General features: G+C 44.8%; 1 protein-coding gene across 7 annotated transcripts in view; it reads right to left on the reverse strand.

Moving 5' to 3' along the window:
* Positions 1-18,941, reverse strand: part of ZHX2 (zinc fingers and homeoboxes 2) — an 83,219-nt gene extending 64,278 nt beyond the window's left edge. For 2 of the 7 annotated variants that reach the window (XM_084848875.1, XM_084848871.1), the window contains exon 1: positions 18,567-18,916. The gene's annotated coding sequence lies outside the window, so the exon portion shown is untranslated. Of the gene's footprint in view, positions 1-18,566 lie in introns of all 7 variants that reach the window. The other 5 variants (XM_084848870.1, XM_084848873.1, XM_084848872.1 and 2 more) reach the window with 4 other exon arrangements.
* Positions 18,942-19,316: the final 375 nt, after the last annotated feature.

Below are 19,316 nucleotides of genomic sequence, written 5' to 3' on the forward strand. Positions count from 1 at the left end.
GACAACATTAGCCCTCCTCCAGTCATCTGGCACTTCCCCCGTCCTCCATGATTTCTCAAAGAGAATAGACAGCAGTTCTGAGAGTTCTTCTGCCAGTTCCTTTATTACTCTAGGTTGCAGTTCATCTGGCCCTGGAGATTTGAACTCATTCAAAGTAATTAGGTGTTCCGTGACCATATGCCTGTCGATCTCAAGCTGCAATCCTGCCCCTTCAGCCTGTACTTCGCCTTTGCCAAGGGGGTCATAGACCCTCTTTTGGGAGAAGACTGAGCCAAAGCAGGAATTGAGCACCTCTGCCTTTTCTTTGTCATCTGTTATCATTTTGCCATCCTTATTTAATAGCTGAACAACCATTTCTTTCCTCTGCCTTTTACTATGCACGTGGCTGAAGAAAGCCTTTTTGTTGTTTTTAGCATCCCTCGCTAACCTCAGCTCGTTCTCAGCTTTAGCCTTCCTGACGCCATCCCTGCAATTCTGTGCTACCTGCCTGTACTCTTCCTTTGTTACTTGGCCTTCTTTCCACTTCCTATATGTGTCCTTTTTTGTTTTCAGGTCATCTCTAAGCTTTTTGTGAAGCCACATTGGCTTCTTCTGTTGTCTTCCACCTTTTCTTCTTGTTGGAATGGTTTGTAATTGTGCCTTGAGAATTTCCTTTTTTAAAAGTTCTCACCCATCTTGGACTCCTTTTCTTGCAAGAGTCGCTTGCCATGGGACCTTACTGATCATTGTTCTGAGTTTATTAAAATCAGCTTTCCTAAAATCCAGGGTGCGCGTTTGACTACACTCGGCTTTTGCTTCCCTTAGAACCAAGAACTCTAGTACAACATGGTCGCTTTCCCCCAGAGTTTCTGTAACTGTTACTTTATCCACTAAGTCATCTCTGTTGGTTGGGATCAAGTCAAGGATAGCCGAACCTCTAGTTCCTTCCCCTACTTTCTGTAGGAGGAAGTTATCCCCCACACAAGTCAGGAATTTCTTGGAGGGGCCATGTTTTGCAGAATTTGTCTCCCAACAAATATTGGGGAAATTGAAGTCCCCCATTACTACTACATCATGCTTCCTTAAAACATTGGCTATTTGCTTTTCAAAAGTTTCATCTTCGTCTTCTCCTTGATGGGGTGGCCGGTAGTAGACTCCGACCACCAGGTTCCTTTTATTCTTTGCTCCATTTATTTTGATTCAGATGCTCTCAATGGGGCTACCAAGCTCATCCTCCTGTATTTCTGTGCAGAGATATATATTTTTCACATACAGTGCAACCCCACCTCCCTTTCTGTTCCTCCTGTTCTTTTTGAACAAGTTATATCCTTCAATTGCTGTATTCCAGTCATGAGAGTCATCCCACCAAGTCTCAGTTATACCTATCAAGTCACAATTTCCCTCTCATATATTAAGAGTTCAAGTTGGTTCTGTTTGTTTCCCATACTCTGGGCATTAGTATATAGACATCGAAGACCATGTGCTTCATAGTCTGGCTTTCTTCCTACATGTGTCTGAAGACTATTATTGGGTGCTATTAGAGCTGTTCTCTCCATTGCAGTGCATGAGCCTTCGTCCATTGTTACCCCCAACTTTACATCTCCCTTCCCCGTAGGATTCAATATAAAGCCCTCCTGATGAAGTTCTTCATGCTGTGGCCAAACACATTCTTCCCATCCTCTGTGAGGTGCAACCCATCCCTTGCCAACAGCCCATCTTCCAGGAAATATAGCTCATGGTCCCAGAATCCAAATCTCTCACGTCGGCACCACCTTCATAGCCAGGCATTCACCTGGAGTATTTTTCTTTCCCTTTCTATCCCTCTTCTGACTACTGAAAGGATGGATGAGAAAACTATCTGGGCCCCAAAGTTCTTGAGTTTCCTTCCCAAAGCTTCAAAGTCTGACGTGATTTCTTCATAGCGGTACCATTTGTTCCCACATGGATGAGAAGAAAGGGATACCTGTCAGTGGGCTTTATGAGTGCAGGCAGCCTTTCAGTCATGACTCTAATCCGTCCTCCCAGGAGACAACATACCTGGCGAGTCCACGGGTCTTCGTGACATACTTGGGTCTTGATCCCACACAGCAAGGAGTCTCCCACTACTACTACTCTTCTCTTCTTCTTGTAAGCCTGGGTTTCATTGCCTCTGCTTGACTGACCTTCAGCCTCTTGCTCACTCTCATGCAGGTTCCCCTTTGATTCTTCCTCTGCAGGCTGTCCTCCAGTCTCATCCTCAAGTACCTGGAATCAGTTCCACAGCTCCACTGCTTCCACTGGTGCAGAGTGGCGTCTAGTTCTTCTTCTCCTAACTGTCACCCTTTTCCAAGGAGTATCGTCTACTCCATATTTCCTCACCTCAGCATTTCCCACTTCTGCCTCAGCTTGCTGTTGCTCTTCAAGCTTCTGGTCTTCACTTGACTGCTGTGGTTCCCCCATTCTGTCCAAGAACTCTTAGTGTTCTCTTATTCCCCGGAGGGTCGACAGTTGCCACTCCAGTCCACTTACTTTTTCTTCCAGCAGCGTGATCAACTTGCATTTGGTGATCTCAGGCAAGAAAACAAACATTGCACACACCTTGTAGGTCACCACCACTGGAGAGTCTTGTCCTTCCATAGCCTCTATTCCCTTTTTGTGTCTAGCTTTGTGATTGTTCTAGACTAGCCTGTGCCTGCTCCTCTACTCAGTAGAGGTTAAAAGCAGAGTCCCACTGGTGTGGAAGTGTGTGTTACAAGACAAATACATGAAAAAAAGGGTTTGTTTTAAAAAGAAAAAAAAAGTTAGGGGCCTCCCCCTTGACCTCCCCTGGCCAACTCCTTTTGCTCCCCCTGTTCGCATGCTCTGGTCACTCGCTCTCTGGGAGCTTGCTTGCTTCTGTAGTCCCTGGAGCAGCTGGAGCAGCTTGCTCGAGTCCGTCACCTCCAGAATATCATCCATCCATCTTGCCCTTGGTCAGCCCCTCTTCCTTTGGCCTTCCACTTTCCCTAGCATCAGCATCTTCTCCAGGGTATCCTGTCTTCTCATGATGTGGCCAAAGGACTTCAGTTTTGCCTTTAAGATCATTCCCTCAAGTGAGCAGTCTGGCTTTATTTCCTGGAATATGGACTGGTTTGATCTTCTTGCAGTCCAAGGCACTCTCAGAATTTTCCTCCAGCACCACAGTTCAAAAGCATCTATCTTCCTTTGCTCAGCCTTTCTTACGGTCCAGCTCTCGCAGCCATAGGTTACTACGGGGAATACCATTGCTTTAACTATGCAGACTGTTGTTGTCAGTGTGATGTCTCTGCTCTTCACTATTTTATCAAGATTTGTCATTGCTCTCCTCCCAAGAAGTAAACGTCTTCTGATTTCCTGGCTGCAGTCAGTGTCTGCAGTAATCTCTGCGCCTAGAAAGACAAAGTCTGTCACCGCCTCCACGTTTTCTCCCTCTATTTGCCAGTTATCAATCCAGCTGGTTGCCATAATCTTGTTTTTTCTTTAGGTTTAACTGCAACCCAGCTTTTGCACTTTCCTCTTTCACCTTCGTCATGAGGTTCCTCAGCTCCTCCTCACTTTCAGCCATCAAAGTGGCATCATCTGCATATCTGAGATTGTTAATGTTTCTTCCAGCGATTTTAACTCCAGCCTTGGATTCATGAAGCCCAGCACGTCGCATGATGTGTTCTGCGTACAGGTTGAATAGGTAGGGTGAGAGTATTCAACCCTGCCATACTCCTTTCCCAATCTTAAACCAGTCCATTGTTCTGTGGTCTGTTCTTACCGTTGCTACTTGGTCATTATACAGATTCCTCAGGAGGCAGACAAGATGACTTGGTATCCCCATACCACCAAGAACTTGCCACAATTTGTTATGATCCACACAGTCAAAGGCTTTAGAATAGTTAATAAAACAGAAATAGATGTTTTTCCGATACTCCCTGGCTTTCTCCATTATCCAGCGGATATTGGCAATTTGGTCTCTAGTTCCTCTGCCTTTTCTAAACCGAGCTTGTACATCTGGCAATTCTCATTCCATGAATTGCTGGAGTCTACCTTGCAAGATCTTGAGCATTACCTTACTGACATGTGAAATAAGTGCCGCTGTTCGATAGTTTGAACATTCTTTAGTGTTTCCCTTTTTTGGTATGGGGATATAAGTTGATTTTTTTTCCAATCTGTTGGCCATTCTCGTGTTTTCCAAATTTGCTGGCATATGGCATGCATCACCTTGACAGCATCATCTTGCAAGATTTTAAACAGTTCAGCTGGGATACCGTCGTCTCCTGCTGCCTTGTTATTAGCAATGCTTCTTAAGGCCCACTCAGCCTCAGTCTTCAGGATGTCCAGCTCTAACTCACTGACCACACCGTCGAATCTATCCCCGATATTATTATCCTTCCTCTACAGATCTTCCGTATATTCTTGCCACCTTTTCTTGATCTCTTCTGCTTCTGTTAGGTCCTTGCCATCTTTGTTTTTGATCATACCCATTTTTGCCTGGAATTTACCTCCGATGTTTCTAATTTTCTGGAAGAGGTCTCTTGTCCTTCCTATTCTATTATCTTCTTCCGCTTCCACGCATTGCTTGTTTAAAAATAATTCCTTATCTCTTCTGGCTAACCTCTGGAATTTTGCATTTAATTGGGCATATCTCCCCCTATCACTGTTGCCTTTTGCTTTCCTTCTTTCTTGGGCTGCTTCCAGTGTCTCAGCAGACAGTCATCTTGCCTTCTTGGTTTTCTTTTTCTTTGGGACGTTTTTTGTTGCCGCCTCCTGAACAATGTTGCGAACTTCTGTCCATAGTTCTTCCAGGACCTTATCTACTAAATCTAGTCCCTTAAATCTATTCTTCACCTCCACTGCATATTCTTATTAGTGAGCTCATATCTAACTGATCTGTGGATCTTCCCTATTCTCTTTAGTCTGATTCTAAATTGTGCAATAAGAAGTTCGTGATCTGAACTACAGTCAGCTCCAGGTCTTGTTTTTACCGACTGTATAGATGTCCGCCACCTTTGGCTACGAAGGATGTAGTCAATCTGATTTCGATGTCGACCATCTGGTGAAGTCCATGTATAAAGTCGTCTTTTAGATTGTTGGAAGAGAGTGTTTGTTTGCACAGTGAGTTGTCTTGGCAAAATTCTATCAGCCTATGTCCTGCTTCATTTTGTTCTCCCAGGCCATGCTTGCCAGTAATTCCAGGTGTCAAATTTAGGATTGCATCTGACCCATCTAATGAAGTGGGCTCTAGTCCAAGAAAACGTACACCAGAATGAATTTGTTAGTTTTTCAGGTTGTCGTTGTTGCTGAAACAGACTAACACGGCTACTCCTCTAGAAATGGGAGTTTCCCGAGCATAGTAAATATGCAGCCAGTCCCTTATACACTCAACTCAAAAGGAAGTTCCACTGATTTCAAGAGGGTTAGAATGTAGAGAGAAGAATGGGCTGTAGGGGCAACAGCACTGAATTTTAAAAGCACAACATCATCAGGACATTTCTTTTTCATAAACACTGTTCCACCTACTGCTCAGTTCCTCTTCAAAACTCTTTTTTAGCACAACAGAACGTCTACTATTTATTCCATACATTAGTGAAAGTAGGATGCCTGTAGAAGGACATCCCAGAAACCTAAATTGGGAGGGAGGGAAGATAAGTAAAAGGTTTCTGCTGATGGTACCCACCCCCCTCACTTTGCAGAAAAATAGCAGATGCTGGAAGGACCTTGGCAAAAGGATCTTTTTGATGGTTAATGGGGGCCAATCAGAGGACATATATCTTCCATGCCCCTGTCTCCTCCACCCATCATTTTGGTGGCAAATGTGGACTCAGCCTAATTTCACCAACAAAAGGTTCCCCAATGGGAGTGGATATGGCTTCTAGGACATGAATCATGAAGTCCAGTTCCCTCCATGTTTAAAGCCCTGCAGCAGCAATGGCACAACAACCATTCTTTGATTCTTATTTAGAGTGTGTTCTATGGAAAAGTGGTAGGGTGGCCATGTACCCTCTTTTAGAGAGGACAGTCCTCTATCTGAAGGACTGCCAGAGAACAATCCTCTATCTCAAAGTGTCCTCAATATGAAAGAGTGCTAGAGGGCCGCCCTCTATTTAAAGGGCTGTCCTGTCCAATTCTGGTTTAAAGATAAAGAACCATAAGAATTGTTGCCCATCAACAGTTAGCACCTGGGCAGCAGGCTGTACAGGCAGACACACCGGTCACCTGGTCACAATCTTCTGCACTATGGTGAGAACTACTGTATTTCTATTTAAATTATAATAATTATTTCTAAATTTGCATCTAGACATAAATTAGCATAAGCAATTTTGATGCAAATCAATGTCCCTTTTTTGGTGATGGATTTCCTTTTTTTTTTTGGCAATTCGTAAGTGGCTACCTTTACAGAGGGACATTTTCCCCTCTCTCAGGATGCTAGAATCTGGGGCCATAGGAAGAGATTGAGTGGCAGTAGGTTCAAGGCAGTACTTCTTCACACAACACAGGTTTCTAGGCAATCCTGCCTGCTCCATCTCAGTTGCCTGGAGGCAAAGCCACATCAGGGTGACACTGCCACATATTCTTGACTCGACTTGTGGCCGTTTAGCAAAAGGTTAGCCCCCGTTGCTCTAAAACTCACTTCCTAAAAGCACAATCCTATGCATGTTTAGACAGAAAAAAGGTCCTACAACTCCCAGCATTCCCAGCCTGTATGGCTGGCTGGGGAATGCTGGGAGTTGTAGGACTTTTTTCTGCCTAAATATGGATAGGATTGCTCCCTAAAGCTTTCTTTCTCTTCACCTCACCTGCTCCTTGCTACACTGCTCCCATCTGACCCGTATCTTTTCCACATTTTTATATTTCCAGTCATAAAAATAAAACAAAAACATAGTTTACAAATTACATTACAGCTGTTTTCAATGACAAACCAACAGAAACAACAATTAAAATTAAGCTGCTATAACCCCTTGCTGTATCACTCCAATAGCAACACATCTGTATTTCATAAACATATAATGTTTTTGCAGTGGGACAAAGAGATGAGAATTCATGGCAAACAGAAATAAAGAACTGCAACTGGAAACATTATGAAAAAGGAGACCAAATGGTTAGAAACAGCATGCCAAGGAGAGATGGTTCATAGCCTAACCTTTATGATATTTAGTTTTCTATGTACAGGGATTTTTTTAATGAGTTTGCCATTAGCTATTTGCCATCACAGCTAAACATTATGAGCTGGTTCGGATGCACCACTAAGCCACAGTTTAGCATTCTGAGGATGAGTCTAGTTGACCCTTGGGCTTGCACACTCCCTCCCTCTCCTGCATAGTCACAAGGAATTCAAAAGCTTTCACTTCCGTTTTAGATGAAGCACAGCTTTCCATGTCATCCAAATGCAACAAACTATGGTTAATCTTAACTATGAATTGTTGAAATGAGCCAACTTCAAACCATAGTTTAAGAAACTGACTTGTTTCAATAAACCATAATTGGGATTAGGGTTTGGATGGAATACTAAACTGTGGTTAATTGAAAACAGAAGCAAAAATGTCCCAACTCACAGCTGTACTGGAGCTAAACAGAGGGAAGAGCGTGTGAGCCCAAGGGTCATAATTCTAAACATGGTTTAGCATAATGTGAGACCTGGGCAAATGCCTTGGCATACCAGTTCCTGGAGACCACACAACAGAGGAGAGCTTTCACCCTCATGTCCTACTTTTGGCTTCCCACAGACATCTGGTTGGTAACAGGATGCTGGATTAAGATACCTACTTGGTCTGATGCTCTTATGATATCCATCCCCTACAAACCAACATGTAATCCACAATAAGTTTTATTGCCTGATCTGCTACTTGTGCAAATTGGCCCCATCAGTGGTGTATGGGTTCAACTGAGATTTTTGCGATGTACAGATGTTGAGTTGCTGTTTTTAAAGAGGTGACTTTGCCAAACTCACTCAGCCCTGTATACCCAATGTTTCCCCTTATATGCTCTTTTGCAGCACCTTCTCAGTTCATTTCACATCTCCTAAAAAAAAAAATTCCCTGTGATATAAAGAACTGCATCCTACAGACAAGGGACACAGGCAGGACCAAATGCCAGAGAAGTGGCAAAAGTAACAGCACTCACTGCCCCCTCAAGTGCTAATTAAATCACCACTATCCTTGAAAACAAATGAAAAGCGTGAACCTTCATGCCCTACATATCACTGCTTCTAAGCAGTGTTAATTTCTAAGTCAACACAGACGCGGTTAAATATTGATAGATAGGAAGCTTGGAAGCATGGAGGATCCGACAGTCAACTCTGGTAAAGCATACATGAACGTCACTACAAAGTTAGATCAACAACTGATTGTGGGTTCCTATTCAAACATTGCTGTGATGCCTTCATATCATTAGTCTCTAAACGTTCCACCTTTATGGAACCATCTCCACATGGAACCATCTCCACATGGAACCCTGAGCTTTCTTGATTTGGGAGTGCAAGTGAGACCAGCAACAAAATGTTAGTGTGGAGTGCTCTTGTTCAGGGTTCCAGCCAGCCATGCCCTCTTCCAGGATAATTCCATTCTATTCCCTACTCCAACAGTCAGCCAACGTTCTGTGGCCACTAAGCATGCTTGGTCCTCATGGGGCTGTTTTAGGCCTGCCCCCGTAGCGTTTTATTTTCCCTTCCTAAAGATTTTTGTCCTTTGCAAACCTTGGGGTCCCCCAACCCTCCTGTTTCCTCCCTCTTGTGCAGGGGTGCTGAGGTTTTGGCTACATAAGGATCCACACTCAGAGAAGAAATTTGTGATTAGTATATAAAACGTTCCAGGACATACATACATTTCATGAGACATTTTTGCCCTGTCTCTTGGGCCTCATTGTTGTCTTACATCAGCCTTCCCCAACCTGGTGCCCTCCAGATGTGTTGGACTAGATAGCTGGCTGGGGGAATTCTGGGAATTGTAGCCCAACACATCTGGAGGGAACCAGGTTAGGAAAGCTGTCTTACATCAACTGAGGGTGGAATTTAATGGGATGCTAGGCAAAGGACAAAGTCCCATGTTGAGTTCTCCCTGCTCTTGTCATAATTGCCTCTGCCCACATGAACCTCATGAATTCGGTTTCTAAGGCCCTCCTTGTTGCCTTTCGCCAACACAAGTGCAGTTGGTGGGGACAAGTAGGGTAGACATTTATGAATCGCCTCCAAAAAGGAAATGCATCACCAAAAAAAGAAAGGACACAAATCTGCATACAATTTGCATATGTTAATTTTATGTACAGACACAAATTTGGAAATAATTATAATAATTTAAATAGAAATACAATATATCTTACCATGGTATGGAAAATTGTGACCAGGTGATCTTTGTGCCTGCTAAATGTTGATGGGCAACAGCTCTTATGGTTCTTTAACTTTAATCCCGAATTGGACAGGACAGCTTTTCAAATAGAGGACTGTCCTCTGTAAAAGAGGACTGTGAAGAAATGCCTGTATATAACTGTTGGTGTCATGCAATGTTTACTTTGTGTGGCCTCTGTGAGAGTACAGTGTATCTGTGTAGATTTGAGGACTTGTTTTGTTACTGTCAAAGGTGTGTGTAGTAGTTGCTGAGTGACATTCACAGGAGAGACAATCGCTTTGAATTTTGTTAGATGGTACCTGGAACAGGTAAATTAGATTCTAATTGGCTGGGGATGCTAGCTAGGTGGGAAAGAGCGGTTGGGAAAGGACACTTAAGGCATGATGACAGTTGACCGTGAGGGGCTGGTTAGTCTGTGGTAGGCTGAGAGGGAAAAGGGCTGCTGGTTGGTATGTGGTGTTTTAAAAGGACTAGGAGAATGTGAATAAATAAGGCTTGAGTATTAAGCTATTCTTTCTCTGGGGGATGACCATACGTGGCAGGTGAAGGCAGCAGGTGGCTGTGTTACGCCAACACCTTGTCAGAGGAAGGTTATACAAGTAGGCAGTAAAAACCCAGATAAACTGTCCAAGGAGCCAGAAATACAATGGGGGGAAATTTGGTGTCAGAGGAAGAGCATACCCAGAAGCTGGAGCTGGTTGTAAAGGTTATTGGGCTGGGATGGAGGTTCAGGAAATTTGGCCTGAGGTAGAAGAAGTTCTTAGAGGCTTGTAACAGCAACAGTGTCTCTTGAGTCCTAAAGAATTGTCACTAAGAAGTCTTTCAAAAAACCCTTAAGTAATTATTACTAATCCCTTATGTGCAAAATATCCCTTTAATACCTTGTTTAATAGTTCATTTTGTCTCTAGTGTTGGTGCCCATCTCATGCCTAAGCCTCTTATACCAGCTACTAGTTGGTTTTAAAGCATTCTAACGGAATTGGTGGCAGCGGAAAAAAGTCGCTTGTGGAACTCTGTGTTATAGGGGCAGATAGTTCCTTAGGTCCAGAAAAATAAGCATTTCTATAAATAAGAAATCCCATAGGTGGGATTGCCCAGTGAAGGAGCAGTTTCCCCCACAGGTGGCAGCAGTACTGGGGTGACCCCCCCCCCCATAAGGACACATAGCCACCCTGCACCTTTTCTGTTGTGGCATCTATAAACTATGAAATAGCCTCTCAAGGGAGCATTACTTGGCCGCCTCTTTGATCATTTTCAAGTGAATCCTGAAGAAGGCAACTGGGGTGTTGAGGGGTCTGGAAACCGAGTCCAATGAGGAACGGTTGAAAAAGCTGGATAAGTTTAGCCTGGGGAAGAGACGTTAAGGGGAGACATGATAAGAGGTCTTCAAATATCTGAAAGGCTGTCAGGCAGAACATGGAACAGACTTGGTCTCTGTTGCTCCACAGGCAGGACTAGGACTAATGGGTAGAAATTGCAAGGAAGCACCTAAATATGAGGAGAAACCATGTTCCTGGTGGTTCCACATGGACCCATCGTCCGGTTGGAGTCAACCAGGAAAAAAGAACCTTCAGTGTTGTGGCCCCCTTCCTAGCTGTTCACTGCTCCAAAATCTTTTGATGTGGAGCAGTATATAAATATTGTAAATAAATAAATTCATAAAATAAACTTTCTAATGGTAAGAGCTGCTCAGCAGTGGAATAACAGATTGCTTCAGGAGGTGGTAGGCTCTCCTTCACTGGAGGTACTGAAGCAGAGACTGTAATGGCCATCGGCCAGGGATGCTGTACTTGCAAGGTTCCTTCTTTGAGCAGGGGGTTGGACTAGATGAATCCCACAGCCCTATCTAAGCCTAAAATTCTATGGTCGATCTATTCCAGTGATTTTTTTTTTAGTTAGAGATTCTGATTATATGTTTTTAGTCTGCTGATGCTAATCTGCTTTTCACGATGCTGGGTATTTCATTTTGTTTTTAGTGCTGTTGCTTTTGTTTTCTTGTTAATGATCGCTTTAAAGCAAGTGGTTGGACTACAAGTCCCATAATCCCCAACTATTGACCATGCTGGCTGGGGCTGATGGGAGTTGTAGTCCAACAACATCTGGGGAGCCACAAGTTCCTTACCCGGCTTTTACATTTATTGTAATTTATATTTTTATTTGTAAGCTGCCTGGAGTTTGATTTTAACCAGAGAAAAGTAGGCATACATGTTCAAATAAACAATTGTGCACATTTATCCACATTGTTCCCTTGCTTCATTGCTCCAGCTGCAGCCAATGATATGGAGAAGGGAAACAGAAAAGCCCCACAGAAGCCCCTTCTGGGATGTCACTTATAATGACATACAGATGCTTCTACACTTATTTCTAATTACTTTCTTCATTATGTGGTATAACAAAGTTTCCTGAAGCACTCTGAGCTTTTTCATAAAATAAATTACTTGAATGTAGTCAAAGTTTATCATACCAAAGAGTACCAACCTATGGCCCCTAGAGAGTGAGAAAATGCTATGACCTTGGAGGAGGAAATCTGCCACTCATCCCCATCCCTCCTAGCCACCATGGAAAGCTCCGCAGTGGCTTCCTCTCCGGAAGTTGGTGTTGCGACCTTGGGAAGAGAGGAAATGGCTTTTTAATAAAATAAAATAAATTATTTGAATGTAGTCAATTTTTTTCATAATTAAGGATGCAATTCTATGCACGTTTAGACAGAAAAAAGTCCTACAACTCCCAGCATTCCCCAGCCAGCAATGCTTTTTTCTGTCTAAACTTGCATAGGATTGTGCCTGGAGACAGCAATCCTACAGGAGAAATTATGTAGAGGGCCATAGAATTCTTCAGTTTACCGGCTCCGAGCTTGTAGACAGTGCTCTGCGCTCGGAGCCAGGAAACCGCGCTCCCTGCCCCTAGTCCCTAGCAGCCTGAACAGGGAGAACCGCGGTGGCTGCCTCTCTGTGACTGTAAAACCGAGTGCAGAGAGGGCAAAGGGGGGGCATTCTCGGGGGCGGGGAGGAGACTGCGAAAGCCCCTTTACGTTGCTTCCTATGGGATCTCCAGGCCTGTTTCCGCCCCCTCTCCGAAGCCCTGGCTAGCCGTGCAAAATCACACCTGTAGCCAAGAATGCAGAGCAGGAACAGCGCAGAGGAGAGGATCCCCTCTGTGGTCCACTCGATCTGCATTGGAGAGGTGTCAGCCTCCAAGTTCAGAGGCTGATGTCCATCTCATTAGGATTGCACCCAAAGAGTACCATCCTACGGCCCCTAGACGATGAGACAATGCTACAACGTCAGAGCGGGGAATGTGAGCAGGGATTTCCCCACCTGCCACTCACCCCCAGCCCTCCGAGCCACCACAGAAAACTCCACAGTGGCTTCCTCTACTGAAGTTGGTGTTGCAACCTTGGGAAGAGAGGAAATGGGTGTGCTGGGGATGGAACAGGGAGAGGCTGTGGATCTGCCAGATCCACAAGCCTTTCAGCTTCCTCCTCCAGAGCAGCCTAGCTAGATGGGTTCAAAGTCCCATCTAGCAAGAAATGCAGTTAAGGAGGATGGAGAGGCGAAAATAGCCTCCTTTGCTCTCCTTCCTGCTGGCCAGAGCCCAGTGGGGCACTGGATATATGGGAGCCTCTGATCTCTGAGGCTTCTGTCGTTTGGATGGCAATCCCATAGGATAGCAGCTACTCCTCATTCTACCAGCCCGCCACTTTGACCGCTTGCCAATGCTTCTTTCTCCTGCTGCTTCCAAGGAAGTCTAAGTAGCGGCGAGAGGGAGGAGTGGGTCCCTAGCAGCGGCTGGCCAGGCAAGCCTGACTGCAACATGCCATTTTAAATTAACTTTTTAAAAACATTCATTTTGAGTAGCAGCAATCAGACACTGCCTTTCGGGGGCGGGCGGGCACACAGCCAATGAAGACACAGGAGTGGTGAAGGGGTGGACTTTACATTGCTCCTGTGCCCTCGTTTGCTGTGACCCCCAAAGGCAGTGTCTGATAGGTTCAGAGTGCTGCTGCTCAAAACCTAATTTTTAAAGAAATTTATTTTTAAATGGCATGCCGCAGTTAAGTGCAGGCTTGTCCGGCAGGCTGCTGCGGTGCTTCATTTTGCTAGTGCCTAGGGCCGGCTGGGCCAGCAAGGAGGGAGGAGGAGCTGCTCCAGCTGCTGACAAAGAAAAAAGAAAGGAGGGAAGGGGGGCTGGTAGGCAGTGGCAGCAGGTAGTTGTTTGGGGCCCCCCGCACCCCACATTTGGCCCTGGCTGCACCACTGAATGTGCCCTAAAATACTAATTTTCAACAGGATATGACAGCAAGTTCTAAAAATGCTTAAACAAACCTCATTCTATGAAATACAGTCTGTGGTACTGCACCATGTTAGGCATAATTCTATCCTGCTGAAACGAGCGCCATTTAACTAAGTAGAGATGTGGGACGGCATCCTCCTTCATGACTATGGAGTGTTTGAGGAGGCAAGAGGTTTCTTTTTTAACGTCAGCCCTAGCTTGAGTGTTTCATGGATCTCTCCTCCCTTTCTTTTGTTGTTGTTGGACCAACACTATTTTTTTTTTTACTGCACAGTATAAAAATCTGAATGATAGGAAACCTGGAACATGTGCACAATTGCAGCTGTCTTATCCTGAGGGGAAACTAAAGAAGAGGCTGGAGATCTATGATCTGATCTTTTGAAATGTCTGTAAAAAGCTGTTGTTTGTAGGCGATCCTAATTGGGAATGCACCATGGGGTGGTGGTGGTGAACCCTTTCCCTCCAGTTGTTTTCTTCATGAAGATTGCTCCCTTCCCTCTGAAACTTCTATTGTGTCTCATTAGAGTACGCGACACATTTTTTGGGTGGGCGGGTGGTGGATTTTCATCAAGAAACTGTAAAGAGGGAAAGGGTTAACTGCTCCAGTGTGACAGTCCTGATTCACTTCAGAGCTGCCACACTTAAACAGATGGGAGAACTGATCATGTCTCTATGTGCTCCTGTCTAGCTCATGGGTCCTCAACATGGCACCCTCAGGCACATCCAACGGTGCCTGCAAAGCTCTTCACACCCTACGCCCTTAAAAATAAAGGAAAAAGGAAAACCGTTAGATTGCAAGGTTCTCCTGCGTGTTCCTTAACCTGCTGCTGTTCAGCGGACAGGAAAGAAAAAGCAAGGCAAAGGAGTAGAGAGGAGAGAAAGAGCAAGGTAACAGGCTAGGAGGGTGGAGAAACAGCAAGATAAGGGGTGAGTGGGAGAGAAAGAGCAAGGCTAGGGCTAGGAAAGGAGAGCAAGAAGGAGGCTAGGGAAGGGGAAGGGAGAAAAATAAGGAAAGCAGCTGGGAAGAGAAATAGCGAGGTTGAGAGTAGGGAGAGAGAGTGCAAAGCTGGAAGAAGTGGATGGAAGAAGATTGGGCAGGCCAGGAAGCAACTTTTTCCATTTCCCCCTCCCTCCCAGCCTCTAGTTTTGTTATTTCTCTCCACCTCCCCCACCTATTGACTCGCCAGACCTCCACGGCAGCCATTATGTGGCTAGCCACATCCTCCATGGGAGCCATTTTGTGGTGGTGACCAAAGCAGTTTCTCAAATTCCGAAATGTGCACACAGGTCAGTTGGGGACTTCTGGTCTAGCTTGTCCCCAAGTTGGAGCATTCGTCCATCTTGCTCAATTCTGTCTACTTCAAGAGGCTCTCCAAAAGCTCAAACAGAAATCTTTCCCTTCCCTGCTCTGCAAGAACCTTTGAACATGAGATGCCCTGTTCTGAACTTGGAATTGCAAAGCTGTCTATGGTGCGACCATGCTTGGAATACAATGTACAGTTCTGGTCACCGCACCTAAAAAAAGGATATTGTAGAGTTGAAAAAGTTGCAGAAAAGGGCAACCCAAATGATCAAGGAGCTGGAGCAATTCCCCTATGAGGAAAGATTACAAGATCTGGGATTGCTTAGCCTAGAAAAAACAGATGAGTAGGGAGGAGGTATGACACAGGTGTACAGAATTATGCATGGTGTGCAGAAAGTAGAAGAAAGGAGAAGTTTTCTAGAACCAGAGGTCTAGAGGTTTTTCTAGAATCCAGGGTCATCTCATGAAGCTGAATGGTGGGATATTCAGGATGGGTAGAAGGGTACTTCTTCACATAGCACATAGTTAAACTATGGAATTTGCTGCCACAGGATGTAGTGATGGCCACAAACTTTAAGAGGGGATTAGAGAAATTCATGGAGGAGAACGGTATTAATGGCTACTAGTAATGATGGCGGCATATTTCCTCCAGTATCAAAGGCAAGATGCCTCTCAATACCAGTTCCTGACAAGCATAAGTGGGAGGGTGCTGTTGTGCTCACGTCCTACTTGTGGGCTTCCCACAGGCAGCTGGTTGGCCACTGTGTGAACAGAATGCTGGACTAGGTAGGCCTTTAGTCTCATTCAGCAGAGCTCTTCCTGTGTGATCTACTGCTGAGCATAGAAATCTCTATGGCAGCCTACATAACTTGTGACCCCACAAGCCAAACACCAAGTCAGTCAGTCAGCCATTTATGACAGTTCACCAGGCATTTAAAAAAACAAAACAAAAAAACCTCCTAGTGTTTCTGACCGCTTGGAATTGCCAAGATGTGTCTGGGTCTAAATCTACCACATGGCAGACTGTAATATATGACTGGCTGGTTACATACAACATAGCAAGCCACAAGTTGAATAGACCTGTGCTACTGAAGCTTCAAATCCTAAACACATGAGAGTTTACTTTTGAGTCAACATGCATAGTTTTGCACTGTGAACACCAAATCCAAGGAAGATCCAAAAGATGATGCTTTCTCCTGGACAAAGTGTATTTGATACCAGCATGTTTGTTTTTTAAATTGCACAGAATTGTTGTTTGGGTGGAAAAGAGGAGCCCTGTGCAACTCAAAAGCTAGCTAGATATATTTATTATATTGGGTCCATGTGCTTATTCTCTCCCACCCGCTTTTCATTACATATTTTAATCTGGTTTTTGTGGCTTACAAACTGCCCAACTCCTCTGTTTTGCCATCTCACCAGGGGTGTTAATTAGCATTGCAAATCTAGGACGATTATATTATCACTAATTACCGCTGTTGTGAATAGTCAGGCTTCTGAATGGTCACTGTGCTTAATGGTCACTGTTCTTATTTTGCACACATTTAAGCTTCAACTGAATTGTCACAGACTGTGCTTTATTTTTTTTTAACTTTTCACGACCATTTTACCCTACTGTTTATGTATGTATGTGTGTGTGTGTGTGTGTAAGTGCACCCCCCCTTCTAAATATGCAACTTCATGCATTTGATGCACTGGACTCTAGGTTGATGTCATAATAAAGCTGATGACATAATACATTTGTTAATCTTTCAGGTGCCACAAGACACTTCTCCTGTTTTTGCTGCAAAAGACAAGCACAGCTCCGGAAGTTACCAACCTCCTATTGCTTACACACAGATTCTGCGCTGACCAGACAAAGAGCATGAATCAGTCCCACCACCCAAACGTACAAACACACACACACACACACAGCATGGTTTTGAAATCTTAAGCCCCAAATGGTGCAATGTGCCTTTAAACAAAAACGAAAAGAAAAAGGCAACCAACCAACCACCCAGCTGTATAGCAGACCGAATTCCCACACCAAGCAAACAAAAGGCAATCAGGAAATAGTCGAGGGCACAGAAAGAACCTCACATGGCTTTGAAGTCAATCAATCAGGTGGAACTTCTCAGCAAATCACAACTTCACTTCCTCCAAAATCAAGTCTCTTCACCCCCAAATAAACTTTATCACGAAAGGGGGGGGGAATCTTTGTTATTGTCTCTCTCTAGTGTAAGAGAGACAGAAAAGGAACAAATGCATAAAAATCCTATGAAAATAAAACCGATTGCAAAAAAGAAAAGAAACCTCTTAATCTGGATGTCTTTTCAAAGGGGATAGAAGGACCAGAACGTTCATTAAGAATTTTCCGATTGTGGAGATCTTTGGAACATGAGCAAAACTGAAGTGAAACCAACAACGGTTAGGGTAATATATATATATATATATTTTTAAACGGGGCTGTTGGAATGCACCAGGCATTTGACAAGAAGACTTAAAAAATGGTTTTAATCGGGATGTGCTAGAGGGAAAGAGAAGATCTCTCTGTCCCTCTCCCCAATATCATAAGATCGAAAGGCTTTGTGGAAAGATTTTGGAAGGGAGGGTGATGGCTGAAGTGGTGGCCTTTTTTTTTTTTAAATGCTGCCCAACTAAGCATGGATTGACGGACTATTTCCTATTAATAATGGTAAAATACAACGCCGCCTTCTGCCATCACTGGTTCCCCCTCTCGGGGGGGGGGGGAGGCTGCAACCCAACGCGTCATGGTGCCGGCATGCCACATTAAGGACAAATCGTCGGGTGTGTGTGTGGAATCCAAGCCCAAATCTGTGCCAAGTTAGAGCCCGCAGGGGGTTCCCCCCCTTGTTTTTTTTTTACTCTAGCCTCGTGTGCTAGGAGGCGCCTCTGGGAACAGGGGACTCTTTGCTTTTAAACCCCCCCCCCCGACGTTGCAGTGCTGAAAAAAGAAATTAGCGGGGGGTGGGGGTCCTTTCTCAAAGCCTGGATTTCCAAGATCGCCTTCCTCGCCTCTACGTAACGCCCTCTCGAAAGCGGACGCCATATTTTGTGTTGCTGATGTCGACACAGGGAAACGTAGACATTTTTTTTTTTTTTAAAAGAGAGACCTTCGTTTTTTCTCCTTTCCCCCCCCCCGGCATGCAGCCCCCTCCCCCACAAAACACCCCCCCCAAACAACAAAAACAAACAAACTTGCGATCGATTTGAAGAGGCCGCGAAAGAGAAAGGACGCGTTGCCTCTCTCCCCAAATATCTATCTATATATTCTTCAACGCGATTTTATTCCCCCCCCCTCGCTTGCCACCTTCCTTGCAATCTTAAGCGCCCCTCCCTCTGCCCCCAGCTCGAGTCCTCGTAAAGCAAAACAGGAGGGTTTTCGGGGTGGAGGGGGGAGAAGGAGGAAAAGTTAGGTCGAAGTGGGCTGCCCTGTCGACTGGCTCAGGGCAAAATCAAGAGCAGCGAAGTCCATGTGGCAAAGGAATATCCAATCTCGTTTTGCAAGGGATCCGCACTTCCTTTTTCCGATCGAGGGTGCTGCTGCTGCTGCTGCTGGCTTTTTTTTTTTTTAAAAAAAATATTGTGTGCGTGTGTGTGTGTGTTAAAAAGAAGGGCGGGTGAGCGGAGGAAGGAAGGCAAGGGAGGGAGGGCGAAGTTTTTCTTACCTGTGATCAAAGCTTTGGAACGCCGAGACGCGGAACTTTCTCCCCCCGCGAACAGAACTCGCGGCGCGCGTTCGAGAACACGGGGAGCCGCGCCGGGGCTCTCGTTTAAACCATCCCCCCTTCCTTCCCCCGCTCTAAAAAACCGAGTAGCAATTTTTTTTAAAAAAAAATAAAATAAAAATATATAAATCTCCCCGATCGGTGGTGGTGATCTACGCCAAAACCCACATGATCTCTTACGTCAGCTTGCGTATTTGCATACGATACAACCCGCAGCTGTTTCTTTGCCAGGGTCCCTGGATTTGGTAGAAAGTTTTTGACGTGAAAATTCAACTGCCCATTTCTCTCTCTCTCTCTCTCTCCCCCCCCCCCCCCCCAGACCTCCAAGCCCGGCGGTTGTCTTCGAATGCCGTCAGCGTTTATTTATTAATTAAACCATCTTTTCCTTTATTCTGTCCGCACGTATTTTTTCTTAGTACGTGTGCGCGCGCGCGTATCTTGCATGTTGCTCTTAACTTTATTCAGAAATCAGGACGCTTAAGTTTGGGAGAAGGGATGGTCCCTGGGAATGTTACATCAGGATTCCTATCTGGCTTCCAGTGTATAGTATACTGCGATGTCGTCTTTCCAGTGACTGAATAGTTTGAAGGCTGAGATTCTTAACTAAGCACATTTACTCGGGAGCAAGTCCCATTCCTCCTACGGAATGCATGGGCTAAATCCCCAGACACCCGAATTCCCTTTGAACTC

This window comes from Heloderma suspectum, chromosome 4 (assembly GCF_057233095.1).
Source record: "Heloderma suspectum isolate Gila_16-S chromosome 4, 16-S_ref, whole genome shotgun sequence".
Lineage (NCBI taxonomy): Eukaryota > Metazoa > Chordata > Lepidosauria > Squamata > Helodermatidae > Heloderma > Heloderma suspectum.